The sequence below is a fragment of the Pholcus phalangioides genome, unplaced genomic scaffold (genome assembly GCF_987345545.1).
Source record: "Pholcus phalangioides strain wild (caught in Gottingen) unplaced genomic scaffold, Ppha-v1.0 ptg000011l_1, whole genome shotgun sequence".
Taxonomy (NCBI): domain Eukaryota; kingdom Metazoa; phylum Arthropoda; class Arachnida; order Araneae; family Pholcidae; genus Pholcus; species Pholcus phalangioides.
The window spans coordinates 38,949,966-38,972,155 of NW_028301604.1; the positions used below are offsets into that span (position 1 = coordinate 38,949,966).

The window sequence follows — 22,190 nt, forward strand, 5'->3', positions numbered from 1 at the left end:
GAAAATTATTGCCGGTAAAAGTGATGAATGCAGTGAAATTTATCAAAACTACCAAAACGATGCGTAATAACCGATTTATCCCATTTACCACAATATTTTATTATAAAATTGATCAGCTTTAAAATACCTCATTTCACCTCTGAGAAGTGTACCTGAAATTTCTCTTATGCCGATTTGTTTTTTTTTATTAACGTAAATATTTTTAATATGTAAAAGTATTACAGTAGTTTAAGCTGTAAAAGTTTTCATTGATGTTGACACAAAACCATCTATATTAGAGTGATACCAGGTGATTTTGGTTTCCGAGGAAGCCTTGTAGCAATCAAAGTCTCCGCCATAGCTTAACACCGTTGGAACTCTCTGAATTGTCTAATTGTGATGGGTCCAATCCTTTTTTTCGATGCAAGAAAAAGCTTATAACTTATAGAAAACTAATATAACAACGATAAAATTGAAAATTTTACTATGATCACTGACGACCAGATTTTCACATCCATTGAATTCATGTTGAACAATTAAGCCCCGTCCTGAAAAAAGCGATTGATATATATTTTTTTCAAGCAACCCCAAGTCTTGGTCAAGAATTTGTACGGCGTTGACTTGTGTTTACCATGACGCTTAAAAAATTATTGGCTGACTACTCCAACAGGGCTGTCACAAAACATCGCTTCCAAAGTATATCCCCCCGTTTACACATTTGAAGTGACAAAATTAGAGAAATTAGTTTTACGATAGGATACGTAACACTTTCTTTTGTATTTGAACAGCAAAGAAAGTCACCCCACTTGAAAGTCATAAAAAAATAGGACACTACAATCGTTTTCGACTCTAAGGCTGCCGGCACACTACGGTTCGGCTGGCGCGGTTGATCTTATCAGCAACCGTGGAATTTCGCGTGAAACACACACTGCTGTTAGCAACCGGGGTTTTTTATTTTTTAATGTCACGTGACATCTCGGGATTGGCTAAATTATTTTCGCCAAGCTGAAGTTGGCTCCAGCTAGCATGCAAATTCGTGCTCATAAGCTGCATTGCAGTAAAACCCCCTCTTAACGGATACTCCCTCTTTTACGGACAAATAATAATTTACAGTTGTATAATATATAAAAGTATAAATTTCAAACCTCTTTTTAACGGTCACCCATTTTACATGGATTTCATTTTTTTGTCCTGTCCGTGTTCACAAAAAGGAGGGGTTTTACTGTATATACTAATAAAAATATTCATGAAATGAAATTTAATTTTCTGTAACAATATTTGACGTTTGAAATTAATTCAGAGTTGAAGAAAGACAGCCTACAAGTTGACCCCTTTTTGATGCTTTTACGATTCGTGACCAAATCGCACAAATTTTTTTATATATCATGACTGGAATCATCATAATTTATTTAAATAACATATGTTAAAAACTATTTAAATAACATATTTTTGAAGTTTAAAAAAGTTGGCCATGAATTTAGCACGTTTTCCAATTAATTAAATTTCTAATTAATGGAAATTAAGCATAATAATTGTAATTTTGGGAAACCCCATATGACCAAAAAAAAAAAAAAAAAATCAAGGAAAAAATTATTTTCACCTATTTAAAAAAATATATATTTCTTTTGATGGTCAGGAAAAAAAAATTCAGATAGGAAATCGGAATGAAATTTCTGAAAATTTCATGCTTTAAAAACTGTAAAAAATCAAATTTTAAAAAACATTATGATACAACATTATGAAGGGTCGTCTTAAGAGTATTATGGGCCCCCCCGGGCCAAGTGGTTTTTAGGAGGCCCTACATGGTAAATCCTTTAAAATTTCAATCGGATCTCATTTTTGGGAGGCCCTTCTTCTCTTGAGGCACCCGGGCCGTGCTCGGGTGGGCCCATGCGTTAAGACGGCACTGACTGATGCCCCGAACTCCGAACCAGACAGGAGCGCAAATGTTAACCTTTCATCTCTCCTTCAATATTAAAAGGGGGCGCCAAAATGCGTGCTTGCCCCGGCTGACCACGCATGTCGTTGTGGCCGTGTACATCAGTATGTATGTTGCAGGGTTTAAGGTACACACAGGGCCGCAACTGGATACTTTTTTAACTGGAGCTAGCAAGCTTTCGGCGTCCCCGTATAAGGAAAGGTTAGAAGGAGTGGTGTTAAAGGGGCAATTCGGCGCCCCCTCTAGTTCAGCACTCGATACAGTGGACCCGCTCTCCCTAGTTGTGGCTTTGTGTGTGTATGTAAATTAAAAACTGCTTGAAAAGAACGGTAGGTGTGAAAATTGTCTTAGTGCACTCTTCTATATTACCCGCATACAACGTTTTGCCTAGATCAGCGGTTCTCAATCTTTTTTGACCCACGGAGCCCTTTCGAGTATATAATTTCTATGGCGGAGCCCCGTAGGCCTATTTTTTATTTATTCATCAAAGTTACTGATTTATTTTTATTCAAAAATATTAATAATTATTTTTTTTCAAATTGAGTGGTTCTTTTTTTATTTTCCTCGAGGGCCGCGGAGCCCTTGGGAGTTCACACGGGGCACCGGTTGAGAACCGCTGGCCTAGATGGTTTTTTTTTCATTGCAAAAACAGCCACATTCATATACGATACAAAAATAAATAACAAAAAGACAATAATGAAAGCAAAACACACAATGCAGCTCTTAGGGACATATTTCATCCCCGGTTCATACTTAGGCTTTTAATAAATGTTTCAAAAGTTTGATAGGGAGAATTTGCAAATATAAAAATATATTCCTTCAGATGTCTGATTATTTTTACTTCTAATTTTTTATGAATTTATTATAAATGGTTGGGCCCCGTGGTAATTTGTACTCTTTTGGATGAGGTAACTAATTGGTTTTTTGCTAAAACGTTATAATCGGGATCCAATGCATTTCATTCAAGTATTTTAAAATATATATCTCGGTTTTAACGGCGTAATCACGTTACTTTATGAATGTCATTATAACCGAGTTTTAATGTATGCTCTTGTACGAAAGCAAAAAAATTCATTTGGTTAGAAAAATTTAATTTTTTCTTCATCGGTTTTTTATATTATTGTTATTAGTGCAAGAGCACCAAACAAAGAATTAGTTTCCGACGCATGGAAATTCACCATACAGTTCCTCGAATTTGTCTTCTCCTCTCATTTTTTTATGGCAGCCTGAGAAGGAGAGCAATTCCTTTGTCCAGTGCATCCGAAATCCCATCACCCTCCTTGTCAAACCACTTAATAGACAATGGAAGAGAGCAACCGCAGGTCCAGCCGAACCGTCATCAGGGAGCTCAAGCCTTTGCAATACATGATGGCAGCTTTCCGGTTACCCCAACCGTCCCAAAAAATGTGGATTTTCTCGGTTGAAAAAACCGCGCTCAGCGGTTGCAGTTGTATCTGTACGTTGACAGAATAAAACTATAGACAGTCAGTTCCCAGCCTAAGGCCGGGACCTGACTGCGGCGCGGTTGCAGGCGGTTGAGGTTGGGGGGGAAGGCATCATCTATAGTTTTATTCTGTCAATGCACAGATACAACTGCAACCGCTGAGCGCGGTTTTTTCAACCGAGAAAATCCACATTTTTTTCGATGGTTGGGATAACCGGAAAGCTGCCATCATGTATTGCAAAGGTTTGAGCTCCCTGATGACGGTTCGGCTGGACTAGCGGTTGCTGTCTTCCAGTGTCTATTAAGTGGTTTGACAAGGAGGGTGATGGGATTTCGGATGCACTGGACAAAGGAATTGCTCTTCTTCTCAGGTTGCCATAAAAAAATGAGGGGAAAAGACAAATTCGAGGAACTGAATGGTGAAGTTCCATTCGACGGAAACTAATTCTTTGTTTGGTGCTCTTGCACAATAATATAAAAAACCGATGAAGAAAAAATTAAATTTTTCTAACCAAATGAATTTTTTTGCTTTCCTACAAGAGCATACATTAAAACTCGGTTATAATGACATTCATAAAGTAACGTGATTACGCCGTTAAAACCGAGATATATATTTTAAAATACTTGAATGAAATGCATTGGATCCCGATTATAACGTTTTAGCAAAAATGCCAATTAGTTACCTCATCCAAAAAAGTACAAATTGCCATGAGGCCCAACCATTTCTAATACTAAATTCATAAAAAATTATCAAAAGTAAAAATAATTAGTCATCTCAAGGAATAAATTTTTATATTAGCGAATTCCATGTATCAAAATTTTGAAACATTTATTAAAAGCCTAAGTATGAACCGGGGAGGAAATGTGTCCCTAAGAGCTGCATTGTGAGTGTCTTGCTTTTATTATCCTGTCTTTTAGGTATTTATTTTTGTTTCGTATATGAATGTGGCTGTCTATTTGTTGTTTTTGCAATGAAAAAAAACTATCTATATCAGTGGTTCTCAACCGGTGCTCCGCGGCCACTCGAGGAAAATAAAAAAAAACAGTAAATTTGAAAAATAAATTATTAATATTTTTGAATAATAAAAATAAGTCGGTAACTCTGATGAATAAATAAAAATAGGCCTACGGGGCTCCGCCATAGAAATTATATACTTGAATGACTCCGTGGGTCAAAAAATGTTGAGAACCGCTGATCTAGACAAAACGTTGTATGTGGGTAATATCGAAGAGTGCACTAAGACAATTTTTGCACCTACCTTTCTTTTCAAGCAGTTTTTGATTTACATACACACACATAGCCGCAACTAGGGAGAGCGGGTCCACTGTACCCAGTGCTGCACTAGAGGGGGGGGGGGGTGCCGAATTACCCCTTTAAGCACTCCTTCTAACGTTTCCTTACACGGGGACGCAAAAAGCTTGGTAGCTCCAGTTAAAAGTATCCAGCTGCGGCCCTGTATATACCTTAAACCTTGCAACATACATACTGATGTACAGGCCCACAACGACATGCATGGTCAGCCGGGGCAAGCACGCATTTTGGCGCCCCCTTTTAATATTGAAGGAGACATGAAAGGTTAACATTTGCGCACCCCTCTCGCTCGGAGTTCGGGGCATCAGTCAGTACCGTCTTAACGCATGGGCTCACCCGGGCACGGCCCGGGGGCCTCAAGAGAAGAGAGGCCTCACAAAAATAAGTTCCGGTTTTGAAATTTTCTAGGATTTACCAGGTTGGGACTCCGGAAAGAAGAACGTGCTAAATTCATGTCCAATTTTTCGAAACTTCAAAAATGTTATTTGAATAGCCAGTCATCATATATAAAAAAAATTGTGCGATTTGGAATCGCACGATGTACCGAATGCTGAACTAGAGGGGTGCCGAATTACCCCTTTAACCACTGTAACCTGTCAAGTGCGCGGCGGCTATTCTACTGAATTGACCTCAAAGGTTACGAAGGAATACACATACACACTTGTGAGAGACAGACACCAATTGTCGGCATCCGTTATATATTTCAGTGAAGCTTTGCGTTGACTTTCTGTAATTGACTTGGATGAAAAAGAAAGAGAAGGGAAATACTGCTTCCTCCATTGTGTGTCCTTCCTTCGTACATTTAATAACAATATAATGATATTTTCTGTGAAAAGAGAGCCGTTGTTGCTGCTGCTTAGTACAGAACATTCTACGGAAGCTGCAACCATTAGGCCTACGTACTTTAGGGGTAGTACATTGGGTAATTTCCAACTAGCTCGTTTCTTTTTATGTTTCATTTGCATTACAAATGATATCTGCCAATCCTTTCCAAACAAGTGCGAATAAAAGCAATCATGAAGTATGTATTTTTTAAACAGAAGTTTATTGGGAAGGAGAGTGACTTTTTAAAAAAGATTTAACTGTTTAAACATTTTCAATATGAATAAAATGGAACGATACGAATAAAAAATTAAAAACGACGTTATGCTGGGGTAAATATGAAAAAAAAATCCAATGGAGAATAAAAAATACAAGAACCCCAGATAACTACAATTTTTCCGAAACACAACGGGTATTGTTCTCTCACAGGATTCAAAATTTCGTCTGTAATGGTGTGTTTTATCGTTTTTTTTAAGGTTCAACACTGGCAGAATACTATATTCTATACTGTAACCCTATCGAGGGGATACGATTTATCCTCATACAAACCCCATCTCGTTCTTCATTTTGTTATCTCGTCAGTAGATATGTGTTCCATTCAAGATGGTTATGACTAAAGAGGAGGTGTTTTGACTGATTTTAGGTCAAAAGTGGGCACGTCTGAAATCGCCAATCAGCAATTTTGTGAAAAATAAATTTGTTCGAGTTTGTTTTAAACCAAAGGGTTCGACCTCAACGGTGCCACGGTGGTGGTCGACTGAAGTTGATTTTCTATGGTTCTTAACTTCAAGCCACGAATGCGAGCTGATCTCCTCGTTAAAATGTTTCGCCACAGAGAGCAACAGGCCTACACCGATACAAATATTCAATCATTACTAAAAAATACGAGAGCTCTCTTTCGAAAAAATATCATAGAATTTACCTCCACGCGTATTCACGAGAAGTGATGATAGAAAACTCGTTGAAAATTCATTGCATTTATCAAGAATAATCATCGTGGAACCTCGAAACAACTGAATAGAGAAAAGACAAAGTACGCAATTCGTGTCCGCACCCGTACCGAGCTCAATATTTTACGAGAAGAAAGATTCGGGCACAAAGTAGGGGGTAAACTATCACTATGGTCTTAAGGCCCGTTTACACACACCGTTTTATCGTACGTTCTGGGGGGCGGACCAAACCGGTCTGAAAATCGTGTCATTTTTTGGGGGTCTCTACACGCAACGATTTCTCAACCGTTTTTTCTTGCGATCCAGCTTGGGACTGTTGATGGATGTTCACAATGGAAGACGCGCTCTCTTGCTATTCACTCTTTACCAATTATATCAGTTGCAGAAGAGCAGGAAGAAAAATAAAAGAAATCGCAGGTCAGAGACATAATTTACTATATTAAAGAATCGATGAAGTGGAGGGAGCATAATATAAAATCAAAATACAAAAAACAAAAAAACGAACTATTCACAAAAAACGAAAATTACCCAACAAAAAAATGTTGGCGCACTGCCATGGGTGGAGATACGCCTGCGGGGGGATGCACACCCCTCCCCCCCCAGCGTCAAAATTGAAGTCGACAGATATAATGTATATGCGTATATATGAATTGACATTATCATCATGCCCCTTCCCCCCCCCCCCCAGACTTCAAAGTCTATCTCCGCCTATGCGCAGGGCAAGAAAAATACGTACAACTGAGGTCGGTAAAAGGCAAAAAGTGCCCTGAAATATGTCTTCTGATACGTGGATTTTATAGACTCCTTTGAATGGACGCAGACCATTTCAACTTTCGGGGGTCACCGAGAGATGTGCAAGAAGTTTGACCGTTTTCTTCGTAATTGTTTACTTAATCCGAGGACAGAAGACTGGATATTGTGAAGATATTTATTATTTGAGATGTTAATTTTTTAAGGAAGGAAAAAACTCATCTCTGCCTCTACCGGGAGTCGAACCCGGGTCCCTCGATTGCCGGACGAGTGCTCTGACCACTAAGCTACAGAGGAGATAGAGATTTTCCTTCGCTAGAGCGTATATATGCCGAACGGAACCGTGCAATGGATGGTGAAACCGATCAGCTAATAGCTCATGGACGACGAGCCACCAGAGGGCTATATATATGACACGAATGTCGCTCTCCACTTGTTAATACAAGATATACAGAAGACTGGAACCGTAACTCTCTACTTGAGATAAAATACCACTTTCAGAAGTTTCTCGATAAGCAAAATGGATTATGGCGTGCAAAACATTTCGTACTGCCCTCAGCCCGAAATTCCGTATCTACATGTATAAAAAGTTTTAGGTGCCAATACTGATCAAAAAAAGTTTTTGACCAGTTCAGCAATTGCAGATCACAAAGTTATAATTAAAAAAAGTACTTTATTTATACAGCCAAACACGGTTAAAATGATATCGAAGATTCTGCGAAATTTTTTTGGTACAAACGATTCGTCCTTAGTAGAGCCCGGAAGTTCAGGCAAAATGCCACATAAATGTTTTTTTTTACTTATTTTTAAACTTTTCCGGTAAAAATGCCTTTTTTGAGATTATCGTACCATAAATGCCTATTTTAAGAGTTTCAAGTTTATTAGTGAATTTCAGAGGCATAATCTGTAAAACTTGAATATTACGGGCATTGAAAGCTTAAAAAAAATCGTACTTTTTAAAATTTCACATCTCAGTATTACTTATCGTCAGAAAGCCGCCCTCCCCAGCCCCATTTAGGGGCAACTAAGTGATCTGAGAGATTGGTGTTGGCATGTATTAATTTTGCTTTGACCGGATGATATTAGCCGTGAATGATTTTGTTTCAGATGAACGCAGTCCGTGTTAGAAAAGCGGAGGAAAGTTAGAAATTTGTTTCTCCTCACAGGCTTCATATAATATGTCTCGCTCAGGCATTGGACTGCGTTGTATGTGTATAGTGGATTGTCCGAAAAGGTCTTGAATTGGCAACATAACTTATGGAAGGCGGTATAGGAGCAAACAGGGCTCTGGGGCGATGGCCCCCACATGGGGGGGGGGGCTGACAGGGCTCCAGCCCTGGGGCCCGGTAGTCAGGGGGGGGCCGTGGAAAGATCTTTAGATTTTTTTTCGTTTTGATATATATATGTCCCATAGGAAAATAGACAGGACTCTTTAATATCAATCACATCAATTTGTACTCGTATGGACGGATATCTTGAACTACGTGCCTTACATCTCATTGAAATTTTTTTTAACTATACACATGTACAAGTAAACGAAAAAAAAAACCCGGAAACGAAGAAAAGAACATTGTACAAGGCCCCCCCCTCCCCCCGGCTCTCATGGCAGTCGTTCTCCTAGGAAGGGAGAAAAGTGTCCTCAGGGCTATAGCCACTAGAATAAAGGAGGCCACTAGAATAATCCTTATCTAGTCGTCGAGCTTGTGTAGGGACCTACAGGGCTACCGCGCGACCCCTGCTGTTTCAGTTCCTAGAAGGCCATAGGCTGGGACCTGACTACGGCGCGGTTGCACGTGGTTGAGGTTGGGGGGGGGGAAGGCATCATCTATAATTTTTTTTACTGTCAACGCACAGATACAACTGCAACCGCTGAGCGCGGTTTTTTCAACCGAGAAAATCCACATTGTTTGGGACGGTTGGGGTAACCGGAAAGCTGCCATCATGTATTGCAAAGGCTTGAGCTCCCTGATGACGGTTCGGCTGGACCTGCGGTTGCTCTCTTCCATTGTCTATTAAGTGGTTTGACAAGGAGGGTGATGGGATTTCGGATGCACTGGACAAAGGAATTGCTCTCCTTCTCAGGCTGCCATAAAAAAATGAGAGGAGAAGACAAATTCGAGGAACTGTATGGTGAATTTCCATGCGTCGGAAACTAATTCTTTGTTTGGCGCTTTTGCACTGATAACAATAAAAAAAAACCAATGAAGAAAAAATTAAATTTTTCTAACTAGTGAAATTTTTTTGCTTTCCTACATGAGCATACATTGAAACTCGGTTATAATGACATTCATAAACTAACGTGATTACGCTAAAACCGAGATGTATATTTTAGAACACTTGAATGAAATGCATTGGATCCCGATTATAACGTTTTAGCAAAAAACCAATTAGTTACCTCTTCCAAAAGAGTACAAATTACCACGGGGCCCAACCATTTATAATAAATTCATAAAAAATTAGAAGTAAAAATAATCAGACATCTGAAGGAATATATTTTTATATTTGCAAATTCTCCGTATCAAACTTTTGAAACATTTATTAAAAGCCTAAGTATGAACCGGGGATGAAATATTTCCCTAAGAGCTGCATTGTGTGTGTTTTGCTTTCATTATTGTCTTTTTGTTATTTATTTTTGTACCGTATATGAATGTGGCTGTCTATCTGTTGTTTTTGCAATGAAAAAAAAACCATCTAGGCCAGCGGATCTCAACCGGTGCCCCGTGTGAACTCCCAAGGGCTCCGCGGCCCTCGAGGAAAATAAAAAAAGAACCACTAAATTTGAAAAAAATAATTATTAATATTTTTGAATAAAAATAAATCAGTAACTTTGATGAATAAATAAAAAATAGGCCTAACGGGCTTCGCCTTAGAAATTATATACTGGAAAGGGCTCCGTGGGTCAAAAACGATTGAGAACCGCTGATTTAGACAAAACGTTGTATGCGGGTAATATCGAAGAGTGCACTAAGACAATTTTCACACCTACCGTTCTTTTCAAGCAGTTTTTAATTTACATACACACACAAAGTCGCAACTAGGGAGAGCGGGTCCACTGTATCGAGTGCTGAACTAGAGGGGGCGCCGAATTGCCCCTTTAATACCACTCCTTCTAACCTTTCCTTATACGGGGACGCCAAAAGCTTGCTAGCTCTAGTTAAAAAAGTATCCAGCTGCGGCCCTGTATGTACCTTAAACCTTGCAACATACATACTGATGAACAGGGCCACAACGACATGCGTGGTCAGCCGGGGCAAGCACGCATTTTGGCGCCCCCTTTTAATATTGAAGGAGAGATGAAGGATTAACATTTGCGCTCCTGTCTGGCTCGGAGTTCGGGGGCATCGGTCAGTGCCGTCTTAACGCATGGGCCCACCCGAGCACGGCCCGGGTGCCTCAAGAGAAGAGGGGCCTCCCAAAAATGAGATACGATTGAAATTTTCAAGGATTTACTATGTAGGGCCTCCTAAATACCACTTGGCCCGGGGGGCCCATAATACTCTTAAGACGACCCTGGGACCAGTCCCACCTGCTCCTTTCTAGTTGCGGCCCTGATGCCGTATGTACAGGGTGTTAAGCGAGCCGGGGTAGCAAGTTCAGAGGGGCGGCAAATTTGAATAATTCGTGGTCAAGAACTTTAAATTATAACGTGAATGGGGGCAGAGCAATTCGAATAGCCAGCACGTGGCGAAGCCATAAATCTGTGTCTGGAAACGGATGTAGTGTGAAGCATGTAAATAATTTCGTATAAGGACATTACGTTCCCTTCGTGTCATCGCATCATCTGGAAAAAATCATCTGATAACTGATCGGGAGAAATGATAAACGAAGAAGTTTTTATGACGTTTTTCGTTACCACGGTTCTTCGTGTTCATCACAACGAATTTACTAATCCTTCATTGATGGATGTTCTTAGTATTATTATATAGCGTTATACTGTATCATGTGTGATTGAATAAATTAAAAAAAAAATTACATTAAACGAAAATATCATATGTTCCAGTGGTTGCCAATTTTTTTGTGAGCTAATGGCCCTTTGTACCGTATTTCCTTCTCGTGCTGCCCCCCCCCCCCTCCCACTGTTTCACTTGTTGGTCGAAAATTGAACTGCAGCTTAATCCCATTATAGCAAAGTTCCAAGAGACCGGAGAAATCGCTTCGTTACAACGAAATTTCCTTGTAAAGGAATTCCAGGTTGTTGCCGTTGTGCCTATGTAAACTGTTGTGGGAGGTTAGAAAAGTTTTCGTTAGAACGAGATTTTCACTGTAACGGCGGTATTGGTTAAAACGGGGTTAGACTGTATTTGTTTTACTTCATAAATCTCCCCATGGTCTCATTGAGATATCCTGAAAATTTGGATGTCCTCGGTTAAGCAGTTTTTGAGGAAAAACTACTCGAAGTACGAGAACTTAGACTGTAATCACCCATTATGTAATTATTTACACTCTAAACCGGAGGTCCTCAACCTTTTTTCTAGTTGTGAGCACTGGCTGTACCCATCATCGAAAGGAGAGCACCCTTACAAGTTTGATCATACGTATGCATGAAAAATTAGGATGATTTTAATCATCGAATGCAATTTGAACGAGGTAATTTGATTGAAACGTCAATCGAATTCTAGCAAGCAATTATTGGACAGGAGCTTCGAGAACTCCAGTTGCTTCAGGTAGCACCGTGGTGCTCGCGAGCAACAGGTTGAAGATGCCTGCTCTAAACCATTATACTACATCTGGTCATGTAGGCCCTATGTGAACAAGAAGCCCAAGGTCACGCGAATATGGGTGGCTTTAAGATGGCCTTGGTTCCACGAACAGCTTTGCTGAGTTCGCAAAGTAGTCCCTTCTCTCCCCCCCCCTTCTTTCTGATGTACACCCCAAACCCAAAACAGAAGTTCTCGAGGTGTGGGTCGCTTTTTCTGGGAATGTTCGGCATTATCGCTCGGAAGGACGTCACGACGACTTTCCATTGCCGTGAACCTCTGCAGTGCTTTGGAATGGCTCTTGCTATTCTTACGAGCAGGCCGAAGAAGCCGCGAGTGGCTAAAGTTTCAAGAACCCCCGCCAAGGTCTTCCAAACGGGTATACCAGTCGGTAACCGTTTTTCAGTTTGTTTGCCTTCATCCGGATTTCTGAGAATTATAAGAAAAACCATTATCTATTTTAAGGGCAATAGACCTGTTGGGAAAAGTAATAAAATTTAGATACTGTACTTCCATTTAAGCCCAATTGACTAGCCTTCCATGCACGCCCTTGGGAAAACGGTAGCGAGTCAAAATCGGACGGGACATATGCGGACAACATGGAAATAGGGTCAAAATCGGACAAATTTTGCCGCGCCCTCGATGTTGGCGCTGTATCTCCCATTTGTTTCTCCAACCTGTTAAATGGCGACAAAATGAATACAACAAGAAACCGGGTGAAAATCGGACAAATTTTGCCGAGCCGGCGATGTTGGCGGTTTATCCCTAATTTTTCCACCAAGCTGCTAAGTGGCGATTTTCTCTTGGATGGACATTATAAAGACAATACATAGAGAAACTTTTGATGAAATTTGAACAATGAAAGACATGAGTCGTCTACCAGTCGCCAGAACAAGTTAAGAAAAACCCGTCCTCTTTGAACCACTGACAAGTGATGGATTGCTACACGAAAAAAAAAAAACGCCGACATAACCAACACTATAATAATATATAGCTTCAGTAAAACTATTGTCATTATTATTACTGGGCTCGGCGCGGAGGTGATCATAAGTCCTTATCCCGAGGCATTTCTATCCTAGGAAGGGTCTCTACAACTAATGTCGCCTGAGTATTATCAGCACAGTGCGTGGACTACGGCATTGACAAACCAAAGGAAGTTGATTGTTTCATAAGAGGGAAAATTAGTAAAATCATACATAAATTAATGAGCACTTATACGATCATATACATAAACGATATCGATTGATCGTACATGCAAGATATATCGTGGGAAAATAAAAATAACTACATCAACTGAACTAAATTTAATCAATAAAAATCACGGCAATTCACAGATGCCTCACGTGGATAGAAATATGATAATATAGAAAACATGTGAACTAGTTCGACAGAAACATTAAAAAAAGATTTTATTCTAATGAAGTGATCTAAAACTATGCACACACACACACTTATTCCGATTACAGTCAATCCCGTTTTTAACGTTCCCGCTTAGTACGACTTATTTCTGTGGTCTCAACTCTAAGTACAGTGGATCCCACTTACAACATTTTTCAAAAAACCTGTCACAAAAACATTGTAGGCGGGGAAATGCTTTAAATGGAAAATCTTAGAGCGAATTAGTGAGTTGGAAACACCAGAATAAGTCGTACTAAGCGGGAAAACTATATAAGCAGGATCGACTGTAATTCTCATTAAGATTTCCCATTTAAAGCGGTTCTCGCTTACAACGTTTTCCATGACAGTTTTTTGGAAAACGTTATAAGCGGGATCCACTGTATTATATAATATTTATGCATTTGCATATAATAGGTGGTCTATTAAAAAATCTTTGAGTTGAGCATAATGAATCGAAATGATAGATATCAATTAGATACATGCGATCTTCATGCTTAATTGATTCAGAATTGAAATTCTATTACTGTCTTATTAAGGATAGGACGAATAGTGATTTGAGCGAATAACCGAATACTCGGACGCCGAATATGTATTTTCTTAAAATTCAACACAATCATAAATAAAATTGGTGTTTTTAGTTGAAAATAAAATTATTTGTAAATTCAAACGATTGACATTGAATTTTAGTTATACTATACGTCCCACGTTTAAATAAACTTACCCGTTTTGTGGTCCAGGATTTTTTTATTGTTCTTGATTATGCTTGATAACTTGATCCACATTGCAGCTCTTATTGATGAACAATAATTAGTTACACTTGTCCGAAAATGGGTAAAGAGCACGAATAACTACATTTACTAAGAAATTTATTTCAAATGCTCCAGAGGAATGTGGACCGGAGGAGGAGGCCGGACACCCTTTGCTTATATTCAATCGTTCGAGAAAAATTACTGGGGTCACTGGTCGAAAATCTGGGGTGAATGGCACCGAGACTACCTCAAATTACCAAGGACTAAGATCAAGAGTTTCGGAAATGAACCAGTAGGTACTCATCTTTGTTTTAAACAAATAAATTTGCTTTCTGATCGATTCTGCAGGTGTTGGATGCATGCCAAAAATTACCATGGGTGCTCAGAACCCACAGCACTGACTCGGATTACCGAAAAACGATAGAAAACGACTCTCGAGAGGGGGGGGGGGGCTACATTGATTTAAAGGTAAATATAATAAAAAATGTTAAGAAAATACTACGTTTATCCTGGGTCACAAAGCTGGAGCCCCATCCGCGTTCTACTTGTGTAGCGGCATTTGAAACATGAACAGTTAACGGCTATAAGGAACTTACTTCCATTTGATGACATACTGTATAATAATTACATTAAAACAATTATTTTTCTAGTTTCCCTTCTTTGGACCTGCCTATTCAGACACAATCTCCCCTGCTTTGTTATTAATTCAATAACTTAATTCGTTACAGATTAGGACTGCGAAGACCCATGAAATCTTTATAAGAGAGACTGACATTGTTTGCAGATATATGAATACCATATTTTTTGTTTGATAGCACAGTAAATTAACTATAAAGATGCTTGTGAAAAATTTTAGCTAATCAGTATAGGTACACCGAAGACCCCAGTTCAGAAGAAGACTCCTTCTGTCCCAGTCTAGTTCAAACGGGAACTGTAAGTACATTGTGTGTGCAGTGAATTCCATTCAGAAGTGTACGTAAGATTTTCTCATGAGTGCAGGGGGGGGGGGTAAACTTTTTCTTCGTCGAAGGAGAATGATAGTTAACCTACAAAATAGGGTGGATAGATCTGTTGGTTTTACATGACAGTCTCGGTTTTTGTCCAATTCGGATCCCGCTTATAGCGTTTTTGAAAAAAAGTCATAAAGAACTTTGAATAAACTAAAAACGCGCGAATTCCCTCAGAGAGAGCCAGCCAGACTGGGGCAGACACAGGGAATGTCTAATTTCGTTAGAAGTGTTAAAATATCCTCTATAACACTGCCCAAAACAAAAAAAAAATCGGTTTACCAAAGAAACTTCAACAGTTTTAGGGTAAAGGTTTTAGGTTTTAGTGGGCTGCTGATTCCAAAACTGGTGTTGGTTTTGACGAAATGACTCTAGTTTTGAGATAGTACATATTCCCAACATTCCAATGCAACGTGTAATCACTATTTTTTGTGGCAAATTTTTACTTTCGTTTTTACTTTCCTTTTATTTTTTTTATTTATTTTCCTAACTTATTCTCAATATTATTGCATTCATATCATCATTAAGGAAGCGTAATTTTCATATTTACGGAATAAATGCGATAAAAGTGAAATTAGCCGATGTAGGTGAATAAATACGAAAATTTTGATTTTTATAACTTTTCCTTAAAGATTTACAATTTTAAGCGAAAATAGGTTGGGATTTTGCTGAGCAAAATGCTTTTGAATTCTCACTCGTGAATTAAGAGCTCAGTTGCCTTCCGTTTCTGAGTTCTTTCCGAAAATTATGGATGTTATTGACTATTTATAGAAAGACCAAACTATATATCCATTCGCGCACGTTTTGCTCATCAAGTTAGTTTTCTCATGAACGCAAAAGTCAGCCATTTTTTTCGAAAAGACAGAAAAAAGTTTGACAGCAGCAGAAGAGTTTAAATACATTTATTTTTTACACGATATTCGACGCAACAAATTAACCTCTGCAGCATATACAGTGGTTTTATGCTGGGCCTATCTGACGTCGTGACAACACTTACATCAACTTTGCATCCAAATTTTGTACTTTGGAAAGCTTCTCCAAGGTAATATTTTTTGTTATGGCATGGTATGAAGTCATTGATAAATAGAATCATACTACGTTCAGTAGTCATCTAAAAGACTTCTGTTGATGGCCATGCACATGAAATTCTGCTACCTAATTTGCAAAGGCAGTTATTCAAAGTCTTCGTGGTCCCGCTAATAGCAAGAATGCTGACACAGTCAACCTTCGGTTTACGAACGTCTCGGTTTGCGTAAAATTCGGTTTACCAACAACAAAAATTGATTCGGTTTACGAACACGCAAGCAGGAAAATATTTGACTAAATTCGAAATGATAATGGAGAAATTGTAGTGTCTACGGCCGCATTTCGATTTTTTCTAATACATTCTTCCGAATTCGACTCCTTTTATCCAGCTCATAGATCAGCATGTCATTTCAAATTTTGGGACGGTTTTCATCAAAGAAATTTTTGAAGCACGTTTTGCAATAACCTCTGACACATATATAATTACTACTATCTGATTTCTAGAAACATCATTTTAATGTCCCACATTGCTCATAGAACTTATTGATGAAGTTTGGCAGCAAGTGACTTATAAAACCATGAATTCGGTTTGGAACGCATTGTAGCCAGATTGCTTTGCAGGCAGAAATTTCGAGAGCTTTGACACTGAGATTAATAGGTGAAATTAATCAGACAAGACATGGGTACAGCTCTGCCCATGTATAGCATATATGCCCGTTTTCTCGAAAAGTCTGGATTTTCTCTGGAAAAAAGTGTTTTTAGTGTCAGTATGATTATTTCAATAGGTTTCGAGTTATTCACTTTTTTGAGCGTGAAAAAGTGTAAAAATTTACACTGTAGAAATCTTCGGGGTCTTAGAAACGAATGAATCTATTTTTACATTAATTCCTATGGGCAAATGTGTTTCGGTTTACCAACCTACCTCAGGAACGCATTAAGTTCGTAAACCGAGAGTCGACTGTATTATGTACCTACAACGCCGTTACTACTCACAGAGGGAAGTACTATTGAAGGAGATATGGAGAGACTACTGAAATATTAGCTTTTAATTAAGTACTTTATTACTTCGTTTCAAAATGAAACCTGAAGGAAAAATGTATCGTTAGTTTTGTTCATTTTTGAGAATAAATGCAAAATCTCCGATTTAGAAAATTTTATTTTTGCGAAATTTCGAAATTTTATGCGCAAAATTTACGTATATCACATCAGACATTCGTTATTTGTCATGATCTTGAGCTGATGAACCTCTTACTGGGACAACAAAGAAAATATTTTTAGAGAGCCAGCGGTTCATAGACAAAATACATCTCCCAACAACACTTCATATAAAACACGGCTTAGTGAAGCAATTTGATAAAGTTACTCAATAAATAAAGTGGCGAGTGCTTCCAATTAATTTGTAAAACGTTTCCTGGACTGAACAATGAAAAGCTGTGAGCAGGGATTTTTGATGGTTCTCAAATTCATAAATTTCTTAAAGATTCGAAATTTTCAGCGTTTTTGACGGATATTTATCTATATCCGTTCAATCCGGTCAATCTTCAGTTTGATCATGTTTCGTATCGGTTGTTGAGAATTTTTTGAATGATTACAAAGCAGAGAACGATGAAGAATTGCAGTAAAATACGATTAATTTGTAATTTGAATTTAAAAATTTTCAAACGTTTGAAAAATAGACTGTTAATATATGAGCACAAAGGCGCATTTTCTTCCTAGTTACTTGGTCCAATTTCACAGACAATCTGAGCCATTTTAATGACGAGAGGCGGTTTCATCAAGATATGAAAGTAATTGAACAGAAGTATCAAGGCAAGCTCGAGCCTCGCATATGATGGCTGATTACTCTACCGAAGCCTCCTATGAAAGACATTTAAAACCCATAACAGAAAATCATGCAAGTGCTTCTCCTTGAATTAATTTAATATTATTTTGTGTTCATTTTAGTGGACAAAATGCAACATTATAGAGCATAGCATTACTGCATTGATCTATTCTGATATCCTAAATATATTCCGTTATTTTCATTCCATATATTATACGATATATAAATGTATACGCGATATGTATAATGTATATTATACATGTGTAATGTATATTGTACATGTATAATGTATATTATACATACATATATTGTTTTACTTTTATTCTGAACATAAATGTACCACAAATTTTGTGTGACGTGCATTGCCTGCATATTGAAATCTGATAATTGAGTGGGTGTTTTTAAAGATGTGCATTTATTGATTTACAAATACGCATTATTTTATTATCAAGGACGGGCTTAAGCATTTTTTGGCCCTCGAAAACGGAGCTTCCTAATCCCTGAGTAACCATGAACACCCTGGAGCACGCCAGGTTTACATAGGCAGAATGAACATCAAACTACTATTTAATGGTCACAGAGAAAAAAATTATTCGACAATAAATTTAAACGATATTGCCCGCTGCTTCCAGACATTTAAAGGTTGGAGAGCTGTCGAGGAAATTGAACCGATTACCTACCCAGGACCTCAACTTCATACTCTTTCGGCCGGGCAAGTATGCATTATGTATGCCTTGTGTAATTTATTAAATTTTAAAAGAAGAATTTAGCAACCCATCGTCCGGAGCACTAGATCCACCTTCATCCTTTACTTGACTTGGAGGAAGGGGTTCTGTGAAAACCCTAGGCAAGAGGAATAGGGTTCGATGTCTGAATTTTAAAGATTTTAGACAAAATTTTAAGCTACAGCGAAACCTCGATAACACGACTCTGCAGACCAAGAAAAAATGTCGTTGTGGATAATGTAGGGATTATATATCGTTATGTCGAGAGGTAACAGTTTAACATTAGAGTATAGGCATTTTCAAACAAGGCTTGAAAAAATATCGTTGTAGAGTAATTTACCGTTATATTGAGTATCGTTGTAGTGAGGTTTACATGCATTCGCTTTGTTTAAAACGAAGTTTTTAAATTAAAATGCAATCAAAGTATTTTCTTTCATCACGTTTTTGCGGCCCCTAACATTTAACGCCCCGGTTGCGGCCAACCTTCACACTTGCCCAAGTCCGGCCCTTAGTATCATCAGTATTGACTTATCTTGCAATTTATGTATTGATTACTTTTCATGATTAAATTTATTCATTCCATTGATTCAAGTTTTCTAGTGATGTAAACTCCGCTCGCAGATTTAAATGCGATTTGTGTGCTGCTTATGCAGTACTACTGAAATTTAGTTTTCACTTTATGTTAAAAATTACAGCGTCTGAAAAAAAATAATGCCAGATTCACACACAGAATCAGCGCTAAAAAATAACCCTGAAATCACTGAAAATTTTTTGGCAATAAAATTAGTGTTGAGCAGTCTACGTGTCAAAGCACTCGAAATTTCTGCCTGAAAAACAATCTAGCTGTAATGCGTCCCAAACGGAATTCATGGTTCTGTAAGTCTAGAGCCGCCCTTAGAGGTGTGCGGCAGGTGCGTTTGCACCGGGCCCCGGACTCACGGTAACTTATTGGAGGCTTCCATCAATTCTTAAATTATTTCTCGCATTAATTCCGAATTTTCATCAATTCTAGAATTTTTTCTTCCGTTCATTTTCTAATTTTCTAAATTTCTCTATTTTTCTAATTAATTCTGAATTTTCATTGGTGTTGGATCCATTTTTAGTTATTTTTAATTCTGAAATTCTGAAATTTTCATCAGTTTCTGGAATATTGTTTCCTCTCATTACTTTGAAACTACCTTTAAGTACTGAATTATGATTAATTTTTTTTATTTACATTTTATTGCGTATTTAAAATTTTTTTTTAGGATATTTCTCAGCATTCCTGCATATTCTGAAATAATAGCTGATGATCTCACCCCCCCCCCCCACAAAATATATAAAATCGGGGCTAAGGGTGTCCTAAACATTTTTGATGCCTCGAAATTTTTGAGATGGCCCCGTGTCTGATAACGGCGTCCCTGTGTAAGTCACTTTTTGCAAAGCTTCAGGAATAAAAATTATGAGGAATGTAGTGTATTAGTGTATTAAATTATGTTTGCGGAAGTCAGCGATTGTTAATTCTGAGGCAGTTATTATTACAAAACACCTTCTTAAAAGTCTTCTGATTTAAACCTTCTCAAAGTTTTAAAATTACTTTTTTATCCATGGGCTGGATAAGAGTCGTATTTGGAGGTACGGACGGCAATGTTAGAAAACGACGTTTCTCACAAGAAAACAAGGAGACAACTGACTCTAATCCTCTCAGCTCTCAGTCAATTCATTCTTCTTCATAGTACAATCTCCCATGGGGTCGGCAGCCGACATATATTGATTCTTCTTCAAACTTTCCAGGAACTTATTACTTCCCCCCCTCCCCCTCATTCAACACGTTTAGAAAATGTAGCTCGAAAAATCGCCAGAATCATTCGCCAATAAGTGTTAAATTATCGGTTAACATAAAATGTCCGATTTTGACCCGATCGCGACCAGAGAACGTACCTTAAAAAATCGCCAGAATTACTCGCCAGTAACGTTTGATTATTGGTAAACATAAAATGTCCGCATATGTCCCGATTTCCGACATGTCCGCATATGTCTCGTCCGCTTTTAACCCCTAATCGGGAAAACGAATTGTCTTTTAAAAAAAGGGACTTCGCGAAACATAAAACAAATTTCGTGGAACCTGTCAACTCGGACATCTCCTACATGGGGCAACTTTGAAAGGCACCGTCATAATCCTACAACACAGAATGTCGGCAATACCGAACGGCTTAATTTAATTGTAATGGAACCGTAGAGGTGTCCACTTCAGACAGGTTTTGGTATCAGTAAGCCAATCTGAAGCCGCAGCTACAATTATTGTTGGAACGCGTGAGGGCGCTTGCACAGTGTTACCGTACATTACTAATCATATTTTATCCATCTCATTTCTTATTTACCAGTTCCATTAGTCAGCTGTGTCAACGAAATTTTTTTGTGCCACCATGTCTTCAGCAGATTCTGATTCGTTAATGGCTAGCGATAGTTATTCCGAAAAAATCATAAGCGCGGTTGAAAAAAGACCAGCTTTATATGACAAAAATATGTTATTTAAATAGTTTTTTTATAAGATATGTTATTTAAATAAATTATGATGATTCCAGTCATGATATATAAAAAAATTTGTGCGATTTTGTCACGAATCGTAAAAGCATCAAAAATGGGTCAACTTGTAGGTTGTCTTTCTTCAACTTTGAATTAATTTCAAACGGCAAATATTGTTACAGAAAATTAAATTCCATTACATGAATATTTTTATTAGTATATACAGTAAAACCCCTCCTTCTTGTGAACACGGACAGGACAAAAAAATTAAATCCATGTGAAATGGGTGACCGTTAAAAAGAGGTTTGAAATTCATACTTTTATATATTATACAACTGTAAATTATTATTTGTCCGTAAAAGAGGGAGTATCCGTTAAGAGGAGGTTTTACTGCAATGCAGCTTATGAGCACGAATTCGCATGCTAACTGGAGCCAACTTCAGCTTGGCGAAAATAATTTAGCCAATCCCGAGATGTCACGTGACATTAAAAAATAAAAAAACCCCGGTTGCTAACAGCAGTGTGTGTTTCACGCAAAATTCCACGGTTGCTGATAAGGTCAACCGCACCAGCCGAACCGTAGTGTGCCGGCAGCCATAATGTCTCGATAGAATGGAAATTGGAGTAAACAGACGTCGTATTCCACAGTGAAATTGCCTCTGGGTGCCGATAAAGCACATGAACCCCCCCCCCAACATCCTGGAACAGGGGCCCGTAGGCTGCGCTCTTCAGCGGACCCCCTCTACAGTGAACTAATAATGTGGAAAAAAGACAAAAAATGAGAAGAATGGTCCAGGCCCCACTCTCGTGGGCGGGTTACGATACTGAGACAGCTTTGCTGCAAGCTTTTGTATACAGTGGATCCCGCATTACTTTTTCCTCCTTGGGTCCTGCGACTCTCTGGTGCCAACTCTTATTACTGATACTCATCGAGATTTCTCGTTTAAAGCGTTTTCCCGCAAAAAGTATTGTACGAAATGGCTGTAATGACGTGTGTACTGAATCACGTGATTTCGCTCACGGCACCTCTAGTAACCCCCTCCCTCTCCCAGTCCGAACAAATCA

At 38.4% G+C, this 22,190-nt stretch overlaps 1 protein-coding gene across 1 annotated transcript in view; it reads left to right on the plus strand.

Annotated features, from left to right (window-relative positions):
• Positions 1-22,190, plus strand: part of sev (receptor protein-tyrosine kinase sevenless) — a 1,896,734-nt gene that overhangs the window by 32,221 nt on the left and 1,842,323 nt on the right. The gene's annotated exons all lie outside the window — the stretch shown is intronic.